Source organism: Entelurus aequoreus, linkage group LG22 (assembly GCF_033978785.1).
Source record: "Entelurus aequoreus isolate RoL-2023_Sb linkage group LG22, RoL_Eaeq_v1.1, whole genome shotgun sequence".
In the NCBI taxonomy this organism is placed as follows: domain Eukaryota; kingdom Metazoa; phylum Chordata; class Actinopteri; order Syngnathiformes; family Syngnathidae; genus Entelurus; species Entelurus aequoreus.
Genome location: NC_084752.1, coordinates 14,583,632 through 14,597,167, shown reverse-complemented (window position 1 = coordinate 14,597,167; position 13,536 = coordinate 14,583,632). Strand labels below are relative to the sequence as shown.

General features: G+C 38.2%; 1 protein-coding gene across 1 annotated transcript in view; it reads right to left on the bottom strand.

The window, feature by feature from the left end:
- Window positions 1-13,536, bottom strand: part of ldb1b (LIM-domain binding 1b) — a 59,370-nt gene that overhangs the window by 45,210 nt on the left and 624 nt on the right. The window lies entirely within an intron of this gene.

Below are 13,536 nucleotides of genomic sequence, written 5' to 3'. Positions count from 1 at the left end.
TGGCGAGTTTACTGACAGATATAAGTAAGAACTTTACACTACTTTATATTACAAATGGCAACAACGGAGGATGAATGTCCCGTAACAAGAAGATAGAGAAAAAGAAGAAGCTTATCGACTACGGTGTCGGCACGGACTACTAAGGCGGTCACGCGCAATTTTTCAGGATTTATGCAGATCCCAAATACAGATCAGCAGGTACCAGAAGGTAAGAAAAGTTGGCTTTGCATAATATTGCGAAACAAAACGCAAGATAATATGTCTTACCTTATACACACACCATAATAATACTCGTATGTTGAAGCACAGTACAATCCATCAAGCGGTGCGGGTTCATAGCTTACCAAAGTCGTACTAAAACATTTTGATAGTTTTTTGAGCACGGTGCGTAATGTTCTTTATTTTCAAAGGAACATATAAAATGTTGGTTTTGTTTACTTGAGTCATAATGCCATTTTAGTGCAGTCTACGTGTATCGCTTTTGTTTGACTGCCATCTACTGGTCACACTTATCATTACACCATTGATTGATTGATTGAGACTTTTATTAGTAGATTGCACAGTACAGTACATATTTCGTACAATTGACCACTAAATAGTAACACCCGAATAAGTTTTTCAACTTGTTTAAGTCGGGGTCCACATTAATCAATTTCATGTACCAATTAAAATTGCTTTGGGGTCGGTTAGCAAAACCAGAATAATCCATACATTAGGCGCATCGGCTTATTAGGCGCACTGTCAAAAAAATGATTTTAAGTGCGCCTTACAGTCCGGAAAATACGGTACTGTATGTTAATAGAGCAGCGTGCTGACTTCAAGAGTTACGATACTGGGAAGCTAAACGTTACCTGAAACAGAAATTTATAAAAAATAAAAAATACATTGCTTTGTGCTATAGTGAAGGGATATACCTTCTGCAATATTTCTAGTACATATACTTTCCATCTATTTAAACCAAAAAAATAACATACAGCCATGCTAGTGGCTTTCTCGGACAATGAACTAAAAACTAATTCTGCTGGGACAGGACAAAGTGGTATTTGCCTGCTACAGTTTATGATCCTCTAATTGTACGTGCGCTTCAATTTACAAACCACAGACCAAAAAAAAAAAAAATGCTTTGGTGTACGAATGTTTAATCCACCAGTTGTGTGTCTCACAGCACAGCCATTTTGTGCCTGGCAACACATCCATTGTGGGCGGGCTGATCGATCACAGGTGGTCATTCAGTCAGCGTATAGCTGCTGTTAGCTACTGTGCTACTTGTTTAGTTTACCAGCTCACTATCAGAATCGGAATCAGCTTTATTGGCCAAATATATTTAACACACAAGAAATTTGACTTGGTAGACTGTATCATCTTTGAGTGCATAGGTAGTATTCACAGCGTTGTCGACTCTTAATTCCGCTACAGGCAAAGAAGATTAACAGACAAGGCAAAGTGGATTTATTTTTTTTATTCCTAATCATTGCAGCGACCTGGTCGTTACAGTTAAGGAGTTTTGTGATTTCAAACTGTGAGTGCACCACAGGGCTAGTGATAGTGTGTGTGCGTGTCGGCAGGGCTGCTACATAGGAGGAGGACCATTCAGCTGTTGTTTTGGCTTTGTTAATAGGTCACATTTTAACATTCTTAACAGTCATACAAATGCAAAAAGAAAAGAAAAGCATGAAAACTGCTATGTATAACATACAATCCCCTTTTAATGACACCCAACACACAAGGCAACTAGCAAGAAATACTTCCAATTATCGTTAGCACCTAATTGTCGAGTCAGCCATATTGTACTTAGCAGCCTGGACAGAGATGCATGTAACATAAGAAACCAAATGCCACAGCATTATTTTATCATAGAGATGTACAGTATGTGTCCATGGTTGGATTAGAACTTTTTAGAATACACCATACAATTTACACCCTGCTGTGCAGCATAGCATGTTACACACCACACAGAACTACATTCATGCAAAGAAACATTTCAATGAAACGGCGTGCAAATAGGGACAAACAGTATTTAGGAAGCAGACTAGCATCTCCTCGGCAACTATAGCTGCCATTCATTGTTTATTGGACCGAGGCACTGTAGCCAGAGTGTGGTTGGCTCCAGTTATGTCAGAAACATAGTTGTGTCAAAATGTCATCATATTTGTCCTACATTCTATCACTTTTAATCTTCTCCAGTGGCATCACAAGAAAAGACAACCTCAAAAAAAGCCAAAGCAGAGCTGCATATTTTGTGTATTAGTGCTTAAAATCTACAAAACCCAAAACCAGTGAAGTTGGCACGTTGTGTAATTTGTAAATAAAAACAGAATACAATGATTTTCAACTTATATTCAATTGAATAGACTGCAAAGACAAGATATTTAATGTTCGAACTGAGAAACGTAATGTTTTTGTTGCAAATAATCATTAACCTAGACCTTAATGGCAGCAACACATTGCAAAAAAGTTGGCACAGGCGCATTTTTACCAGTGTGTTACATGGCCTTTCCTTTTAACAACACTCAGTAAACGTTTGGGAACTGAGGAGACCAATTTTTGAAGCTTTTCAGGTGAAATTCTTTCCCATTCTTGCTTGATGTCCAGCTTAATTTGTTCAACAGTCCGTCGTGGTATTTTAGGCTTCATAATGCGCCACACATTTTCAATGGGAGACGGGTCTGTGTAATTCTGTACAGGTTCTTTTTGTCTTTGTTCCGTAGGACACGACGTCCACAGTTTCCAAAAACAATTTGAAATGTGGACTTGTCAGACCACAGAACACTTTTCCACTTTGCATCAGTCCATTATAGATGAGCTCGGGCCCAGTGAAGCCGGCGGTGTTTCTGGGTGTTGTTGATAATTGGCTTTCGCTTTGCATAGTAGAGTTTTAACTTGCACTTACAGATGTAGCGACCAACTGTAATTACTGACAGTGGTTTTCTGAAGTGTTCCTGAGCCCATGTGGTGATATCCTTTACACACTGATGTCGCTTTTTGATGCAGGGATCGAAAGTCACGGGCATTGCCGCTTACGTGCAGTGATTTCTACAGATTCTCTGAACCTTTTGATGATATTACGGACAGTAGTTGGCGAAATCCCTAAATTGCTTGCAATAGCTCGTTGAGAAATGTTGTTCTTAAACTGTTCAACAATTTGCTCACGCATTTGTTCACAAAGTGGTGACCCTCGCCCCATCCTTGTTTGTGAATGACTGAGCATTTCATGGAAGCTGCTTTTATACCCAATCATGGCACCCACCTGTTCCTAATTAGCCTGCTCACCTGTGGGATGTTCCAAATAAGTGTTTGATGAGCATACCTCAACTTTCTCAGTCTTTTTTGCCACTTGTGCCAACTTCTTTGAAACATGTTGCAGGCATCAAATTCCAAATTACTTAATATTTGCAAAAAATAACAAAGTTTTCCAGTTCGAACGTTAAGTATCTTGTCTTTGCAGTATGTTCAATTGAATATAAGTTGAAAAGGATTTGCAAATCATTGTAATCTGTTTTTATTTACCATTTACACAACGTGCCAACTTCACTGGTTTTGGGTTTTGTACATGGGTGGTAACAAAGTGTATATTTATTCTCTCAGTTACAGATGAATGATAAAATGATGATACATCAGCTGAATGTCCCAGAACTGGACATACCCACTCGGGCCAAAAAGATGCTGAGGTTGACTTTATGTATATTTGCTGTACAAACATGTCTGTCTCACACACACACACATGTCTTCTTTATGGCAACATCTTTGTGTGTCCCGTACCAGGGGGTGTTGTTGTCACTCGTAGCCGCAGTGTGTGGTTTATGTGGATTTGCCTATCTTACATTCTGTGGTCACAGTAGCCATGGTAACACAAGCAAGCTGTCACAACTGGTGAGAGGCTAAGAATCATCTATGGACACACAAGGGTTAATCCCCTCCGTGAGTGTGTACGTGTGTATGTGTGTGTGTTTGTGTGTTGTGGGTTCTGCCATTGAAATGTTACATGACTGGGTTAATCCACAGATCAAGTGTGTGTGCTGGGTGATGGAGAGGAGGTGGGGGTGGGAGGTGTGTCAGGATAAGGCTTTAAGGGCTTACACACACACTGTCTCTTTCGCTATGAGGCACAGGGCAGGCCTTATCTTCAAGCAGCACCCTAGCCAGCCAGCCACACACACACACACACACACACATACACACACACACACACACACACACACACACACACACACACACACACACACACACTCACCCACACACACTACTGCCTAACCTTCTCTGTAGTGAGTTCCCTCACACCAACAGCTATACAGCCATGGATTATTTACAGTCCTGCACATGTAGACCAGAATAGCCCCTATTGGATAAAGTCTACTTTAATGCCGAGGACTTCTGCAGACCGGGGATTGTCTGTGTTTATTTGTGCGACCACAATGTGACCAACAGCAGTTTGTGCAATCAACAGCGTGCGCTCTGACAAGATCGAGGCTGTAAATTATGATTCTGGGCTTGGGTGGCAAAAACCAAAACTTGATTTATGTAACAAAAGTGTAAACATTTTCTATTTGTCTGTATCTATGGTAACATTCAGCCTAGTTTCTTTTTTTACCATTACTCATTTTAATTGAAATAACAGTGTACAACAGATGTAAACCAGTGATGAGTGGATACAAAAGACAGGTTAAACAAAACCTAAAAAAACTAATAACATTAAAGTAGACATGAATATTAATCAATTAAACTGTGTTATGAATATATTTTCTGCAGGATTCCAGTTGTTTAACATTTTCTTTAGTAAAAATGACTGAATTTGTTTTCTTGATCAGATAATAGGGCAGAAACCTGAGATGAAGCTGCACAAGCTAAGCCTAACGGGGTGTCCAAAGGAGACATATGAGGCCCACAGCTAAATTTTAACGGACTGTGGCATATTCTAAAAATATACATACAGTACAAGTCAAAAGTTTGGACACACCTTCTCTTCATTCAATGCGTTTTCTTTATTTTCATGACTATTTACATTGTAGGTTGTCACTGAAGGCATCAAAACTATGAATGAACTAGGGTTGTACGGTATACCGGTATTAGTATAGTACCGCGATACAAATGAATCATATTCGGTACTATACTGCCGTCTCCGAAAAGTACTGGTCCGCCAACCACCCCCCCCCCCCCTCCCCTCCGCGCCACCGTCGTCGTCACCTTCTTTCATTGCTTGTTTACGCGCAGAGGAGCATGTTCGGCAGCGCACAATCACGGAGTACTTACAAGCAGACTAAGTGTGCAAACAGAAAAGGGAGAACGGACGCATTTTGGCTTAAAAACGAACGATAAAGGTGAAGTTATAACACTGACACGCCCTCAGGAAGAGATGCTTTTAAGACATGGCTAGGTAGCTAGCGGCTAACGTCCAGCTACAGTGTTTTAGCCACTTCTAAATCACTAATCTTTGCCTCCATGGTGACAAATAAAGTATGTTTCTTACAAGTATCATCCCTGCAGGACGAGGAATAGCTAAACATGCTTCACTACACCCCGTAGCTCACCGCCGTCAGAATGTAAACAAACGCCATGGGTGGATCTACACCTGACATCCACTGTAATGATACAAAGTACAGGAGCGTATCTAGTCGATACTACTATGATTACATCGATATTTTTTAGCATCACAAAATCTTTTTTCGTTTTTCAAAAAAGTATATTATGTTTATAAACTCAGGAAATATGTCCCTGGACACATGACGACTTTGAATATGACCAATGTATGATCCTGTAACGACTTGGTATCAGATTGATACCCAAATTTGTGGTATCATCCAAAACTAATGTAAAGTATCAAACAACAGATTATTACATTTTAACAGAAGTGTAGATAGAAAATGTTAAAAGAGAAAGTAAGCAGATATTAACAGTAAATGAACAAGTAAATTAATAATTATTTTCTACCACTTGTCCTTAATAATGCTGACAAAATAATAGAATGATAAATGACACAATATGTTACCTCATATGTCTGCAGCTAAATTAGGAGCCTTTGTTTGCTTACTTACTACTATAAGACAAGTTGTATTGTATAATCACTATTTTATTTAAGGACAAACTTGCAATAAGAAACATATATTTAATGTACCATAAGATTTGTTGTTAAAATAAAGCCAATAATTACATTTTTTGTGGTCCCTTTTTTAGAAAAGCATCAAAACGTACAGAAAAGTATCGAAATACTTTTTGGTATCGGGACAACACTAATATATTTATATATAAAAAATGTGAAATATAAACAAAAAAGGCTCCAGCCACCCCCGCGACCCAAAGAGGGACAGGCGGTAGAAAATAAGATGGATGGATGGAAGTTAAATAAAAAATCTAACAGGTGCAATGGAAAAGTTGAAATGTTGACGCTAATAACACAAAGCTGACATGCAAAACTGTTTTTTTTTGGACTAATTTTGTCTTTGCCTCTGTTGGATACTCATGTTAAACAATGCCTAAGTATTAAATCATAAGGTTCTTGCATTTTGGTGTGAGCTGTCATTGTGGCTTGTGCAGCCCTTTGAGACACTTGTGATTTATGGCTATATAAATAAACATTGATTGATTGATTGATTGATTGATTGAGCTTGCACGCAGTTTTGGATGACTCTGTACGTGAGGTGGTACATTGTGACGTCACAGTGAGATGGACGTACTTATTTGGACATTGAGTCAAGGTCTCAGTCAGAGGGGGAGGAGCGCCCCCTTAGGGCTATGAGGAAACAAAAAATGTTTAACAATAAAATCATAGCATTTTCAAAATAGCGGCGATGACGTCAAGATACATATTTAAATATTTTTAAAAGCTACATTCTGATACTTTTGGAGAGGATGGGGTGTGGTTTCATTTGCAATCTGAGAACTCCTCTCGAATTGAACATCTTACAAACAGACTCAAAAAAGTGGTTATGAGTGTGACTGTGGAGCAAAATTTATACTAAAACATATCCAATACATAATATCTTGGCCACAAGGAAGTGTGTTAAATGGAGATTACAATTCCTTTACGTTTTTCAGAATGTGGCACTTGGTGGAAAAAGTTTGGCCCTGCTCTTTTTTTTTTTTTTTTTTTGTCCTGTCCAGCTACTCAGGCAAATCATATAGTTGATGTAGATGCCCATATCGGCTGTACAGATTTACTTTACAAAAGAGAAGTGTGGGATATTTCTCTTATTACCTTATTTGTATTTGACTTTATTAAATGGATTTATATTATTATTTGGTGCAGCCGGGCCGGAGCAGGAGGTGATAGAAAGAGAAAAAAAGGAAGACAGAGAGGGAAATTGTGGAGACAGGAGGGGGATAAGACAGAGAGACAAAAAACAACAACAAACACAACAACAACAACAGAACAGCATCAGTGAATATGATATGTACAACTATGATAGTAAAAGTGATAGCATAGAAGCCGTTAGTGAAATAAATATTAATTTACACAGAAATGACAATGAGCATTATTACACTACAAATGGAGCAATACAAATACCAATAGAAATAGCACGATTAATAATGAATAAGAACAATAATAACCTCTATTATCAACAATACAATTGTTTTATATGCAACAATACATATATATAATAATAACTTGAGATACAAAAGAAAGCAGATAAATGGAGGGGAAGCAAGAGAAGCAAACTATATTAACCTTGTAGATTGTTATAGTAACAATAGGTGAAGCTTTGTCAGTGTGCCATGTGCTACCCAGTTTACTCTAGGGCAGGGGTGTCCAAACTTTTTCCACTGAGGGCCGCACACGGAAAAATTAAAGCATGTGGGGGCCATTTTGATATTTTTTATTTTCAAACCATAACAAAATATATGGATTTTTTATTTATTTTACCTTTAGGGGTCCCGGGGATCATAAAGGGTCTCAGTCATTAAAATGTTAAAAATAAGTCAGATTATTATTTTTTTTAAATTATTTAACACTTACAGTAAATCTCTATATCAACTTCATGTTGATATTAAGTAATACAAATTTAAAAAAAATGTTTTATGGCTTTTCTGTCAAAAACAACTTAGTTTTTTTTATAGTAAAACGGAAATATGCAGTATTTAGTAATTAGAGCCCTAAAAGATCAATAATGCAGGACACCATTGATTTTAATTATTTCATATTTTTGAGTAATCACAGTGAAAAGATAAATAAAAAATCACTAAATATATTTGGGATCCAAAAGGTGCCCCACTCATAAAGTGATACATTTTTATTAGGTTTTTCTTTTACTTTCAACACTTAAGTTACGAGATCAACTTCAGATATATCTGTCGATTTTATGCTGGAACTATTATTTTCTTTGTTTTATGCGCTTTTGTCAAAGAAAATGTTGATGTTTTTATATGGCTACTACACAATATATGCAATATTTACCACATAAAACATTTTAAAGTGAAATATTTGAAGTAATTGGAGCCCTGAAAATAATTACTTTTTTTTTTTTTTTTTTTTTTTTGAGCAATGGCAAAAAAAGAAAAATGAAGGACAAAAGAAAAAAGAAACAGCCTGCGTGGCAGCTTTAGTGTCAACATTGCAACTTTTTCTCGTTAGATTTCACCTCATTCCACTTTTTTTAATGTTCTTTTTTATTTTTACAATAGTATTTCCAGAATGTGTGGCGGGCTGGTAAACAATTAGCTGCGGGCCGCAAATGGCCTCCCGGGCCGCACTTTGGACACCCCTGCCCTAGGGAAACAACATTAATATATGTTTGATGAAACGTGATTATATGCATGAGTGTATGTATGTATATGTGCTTGTATATGTACAGTATGTGTATATGTATGTTTGTACAGTGAATGTATATGTACAGTATGTGTATATGTATGTTTGTACAGTGAACGTGCGTGTGGATTTACGGACTTTGAGTGTGTAGGTATGTACTGTATTTGTGTATGTATGTGGGAGCGTAGATACCTATGTGTGCGCACGCGTATGTATGTATATATGTATGAATAATTGTGTGTATGTGAGTACGGTATATATGTGTATTTGTATGTATAATATATTTGACGTTTGGCCCTGCTCTAATTGCACAATACTTCATAAATAGTGTTGAATGGCGTGCGCTGTGCTGTTTGTCGGCATGTTGCCAATATGTTTGCAGAAACGTTTATTATGCAGCATGTGTAATGTATTTAATGTAAGTATGACATCATTATTCTAGCTAATCAGACGATAAAACTGCAGAGAAATGTCATACGGTGAGGTGCACAGTGCTATGGCTCAATGCAGGGGTGTGAGCTGGCAGGTGCTTGTCGCTGCCGTCCTTGTAAAGAGAGCTACAGCAGCTGAGAAACTTTTAAAACTGAAAGAAGACTAGAAGAGCACTCGGAGAGCAGAGGTCTCTGCAGACCCTATCTTCAAATAGTAGAGACTCCTTTAAGAATCCAGATGGTGATCCAGTATGTTTTGTTCGTCTTCCATCCACACTTATTTAATAAAACCACCTTAACATTAGTCAACCAAACAATTACCCAGAGCGACTCGGTAAAGAATCTGGGTATTACCCTCTCGTTTGAGTCACACATTAAGAGTGTTACTAAAACATTCTTCTTTCATCTCCGTAATATTGCTAAAATTCGTCCCATTTTGTCGTTACGTCTCGTCTCGATTACTGTAACGTATTATTTTCGGGAATTTAAGTGCTGTATTTTTCGCACTATAAGGCGCACTTAAAATCCTTTCATTTTCTCAAAACTCGACAGTGCGCCTTATAACCCGGTGCGCCTAATGTACGGAATAATTTTGGTTGTGCTGACCAACCTCGAAGCTATTTAATTTAATACATAGTGAAATGATAAGTGTGACCAGTAGATGGCAGTCACACAGGGCCGGCCCGTGGCATAGGCCGTATAGGCAAATGCTAAGGGCGCCGTCCATCAGGGGGCGCCACGCCAGTGCCACAAATGTTGGAGAAAAAAAAAAAAAAGTTGGTACTATTATTTCTAAATACAAAAAATAATCCCACGTTAATTAAAATGCAAAGTAAAGCCTATTTAATTGAAATATTATTTGTTACAACATTACGCCCCCTCCCCCCTTCCCCCCGCACGGTGCGCCCCCTCCCTTCCCGTATCATGACTCTTTTTGGACGTCACCACATCAAAAAATCATATATATATAAATACATTTAATAAAGTCAAAATACAAGTAAGGCAACAAGAGAAGTATCCTACACTTCTCTTTTGTAAAGTAAATCTGAACAGCCGATACATCTACATCTGCTATTTGATTTGCCCGAGAAGCTCGGCAGGACATTATTAAAAGAAAAAAGAGAAAAGAAGAGGAGGAGAAAGGAGAAAAAGACAGAGGTAGCAGGTAGGTAACGTTAGCCTACATGAAATTATTTGTCTGTTACAGAATGTGATAGTAACCTGGCTTTTTAGCATTAAGCTAATGTTACATGATTCGGCAATTGGTAATCAATAAATAGCTAGTTCTGTTTTAACGTCGTGTTAATATTGTGGAGGGGGCTAAATTGTTATGGAAAATAATAATGTAACGTTAGGTAAATACAGTACTCCCACCTTACATTCCTCAGGGACATTTGTATTAGATCTTTTAAGCAGGTGTTTTTTGTTTACATTGTTATTGCCTTCTGGTTAGCTAATGTTTGCCCTGCAGGTAATAGTCACTTTTCCACCCCTTTATATATTAGGTATAGTTGTAAGCCTAGTTGTTAAAGTGCACATCATTAATGTTAATTAAGCAATATCACATGAGAGGGAATGCTGTTTTTTAATTTGAGCACTGCTGTGATTCGGTTAAAGATAATCATAAAATAACATTCTCATATAATATGTTAATTTGCTTTCTTTAAGTAAAACAAAAGGTCAAAGACAAAGCTATTCGGTTTCTTGTGAGTATATACACTTCACTGCCGATGTGGGGGGGCGCCACCTAAAATCTTGCCTAGGGCGCCAGATTGGTTAGGGCCAGGCCTGCAGTCACACACAAGGAAACGTGTAGACTGCAATTTAATGGCAGTCACACATAAGAGATACGTGTAGACTGCAATATGACTCAAGTAAACAGCACCAAAATTTTATATGTTCCATGGTAATATAGAAAATCTATTAAAATGTTTTAGTACGACTTTGGTAAGCTATGAAGCCGCACCGCATGATGTACTTCAACATACGAGTATTATTATGATGTGTATATAAGGTAGGACATATTATCTGGTGTTTTGTTTTGCAATATTATGCAAAAGCAACTTTTCTTACCTTCTGGTACCTGCTGATCTGTATTTGGGATCAACATTAGTAAAGAGAATTTGCGTGATTCAGCCTTTGTAGTCTGTGTCGACACCGTAGTCGATAAGCTTCTTCTTTTTCCCTATCTTCTTGCTATGCGACATTCATCCTCCGCTGTGGCCATTTCTAATATAAAGTAGTGTAAAGTTCTTACTTATATCTGTCAGTAAACTCGCCAAGAAAGCGCTAAAACATACCGGTGTAGTGAGTTTACATTATTCACCCAAGGAAGTTTAGTTAATAGAGAGTTCCGGTCAGACGGTTTTTCACTGGACACATTTCCGGTGTTGTTATTTCATTAATGCTCCCTATAATCTGGTGCGCCTTTTGTATAAAAATAGACTTGACTAGACCTGCTCATCGGCAGTCCGCCTTATAATTCGGTGCGCCCTATGGTCCCAAAAATACGGTAAGTTTGTTGTTAAAACAACATAAAACTAAAGGATAAAAATTAGGGCTGTCAAAAATACAAAGTTAATTCATGTGATTATTCACACAAAATGATCGCATTAATCATGTACATACGCAAATTAATCATTCGATTTATTTTGACTGCATAATGTCCTTTACCTTACCCGCGGCTGGTTACCTGATGTCAATAATCAAGTTGATGCATAGGTCTGTGCAAAGGTGAGTGAGGACACTCCTACTGGCGTGAACTTTCACTACAAAATACACCCTGACTGGACTCTGGATACAATTTTTACCAAGTTTTGAGCAAATAAATGACGTTCATCTGCATAAAACATTTTAAATAATGCTTATTTATGACATTCTGAGATTAAAATTGTATTCATGTCAAGTTCATTTAAATCAGGGGTGTCAAACGTACGGTCCGAGGGCCGGATCAGGCCCGCGAACAGGTTTTATCCGGCACACGGGATGAGTTTGCTAAGTATAAAAATGAGCTGACATTTTTGAATGAAAGAAGCTGCTGTTCTAAATGTGTCCACTAGATGTCGCAACAGCAATTATTTGTATCTTTGTAGATGATGCTGCATATGTAAAAAAAATAAAACACATGTTAGTGCACCGGTCGAGGAAAATTATCAAACTACATAAATAACATCCTGTAATTTGATTTTGATATACATTTTTTTATCTTGATATATTGAAAATTAACACCAATGAGTTGACTGATGAACATTATCACATAATTTATTCAGAAAGTATAAATAACGACAAAGATAGAATGCGATTAACCACAACATTTAAGTGTAAAAAAAACCCAACAAAATTATGATTTGTACATTTTCAGAATGTGCTTGTTCTATTTTTAAACAAAGAAAACAATCTGAAGTTGTCTTTATTTTTAAGTTATCGTGCCGTGATTTTACCAATCCGGCCCACTTGGGAGCAGATGTTTCTCCATGTGGCCCCCCATCTAAAATGAGTTTGACACCCGTGATTTAAATTATGCACGCAAGTAATAAACGGTGATTTATGCCAATGCGCACTCATCAATGAGCCCCGGGAAGCGCATCTTCTTTGGCAGCAAGCAGCTGCAATCAATCAGCAATCAGCGCACCTGTTTTCATGAGCTTCCTGGGCTTCTTAAGCCAGTGCAGACAAGCGTTCTGGGCCAGAACGTAACCATCTGTTCGAGTACCGTAAGCGATCATCAAGCTCTATGCAAACCCTGCTCTCTCTCTGTGTTTTCTCTCCCGTCGTGTTATTGATTGTCTCGCGTCCTCCTTGTCGCTCCAACTGCAGACCTCCGTTCCCGCGTTGATGAGCTGTGTGTCCCATCATTCCTTGTTTCTCTGCTTCCCGGACTGTCTCTTGGATCTCGACCTTCCGCTTGGACACGGACCTCTTACGCCCCGCTATAGCACCCGACTTCCTGCTTGTCTCACGGATCTATGAGCCTGCCCTGCCCCTTTTGGACTTGCCTCTCGCTCATCACTACCGGTAACGCTCGGTTGGTAGAGTGGCCGTGCCAGCAACTTGAGGGCTCCAGGTTCGATCCCCGCTTCTGCCATCCTAGTCACTTCCGTTGTGTCCTTGGGCAAGACACTTTACCCACCTGCTCCCAGTGCCACCCACACTGGTTTAAATGTAATTTAGATATTGGGTTTCACTATGTAAAAGCGCTTTGAGTCACTAGAGAAAAGCACTATATAAATATACTTCACTTCACTTATACTTCACACTCAACAGCTAATCTCCACACATAGTCTCACACACCATACACTCTCTTGGATTTTGTCACACTCCATTTCCCTTGGTTTATTATATTATTATTTGTTATTTATATATACATAT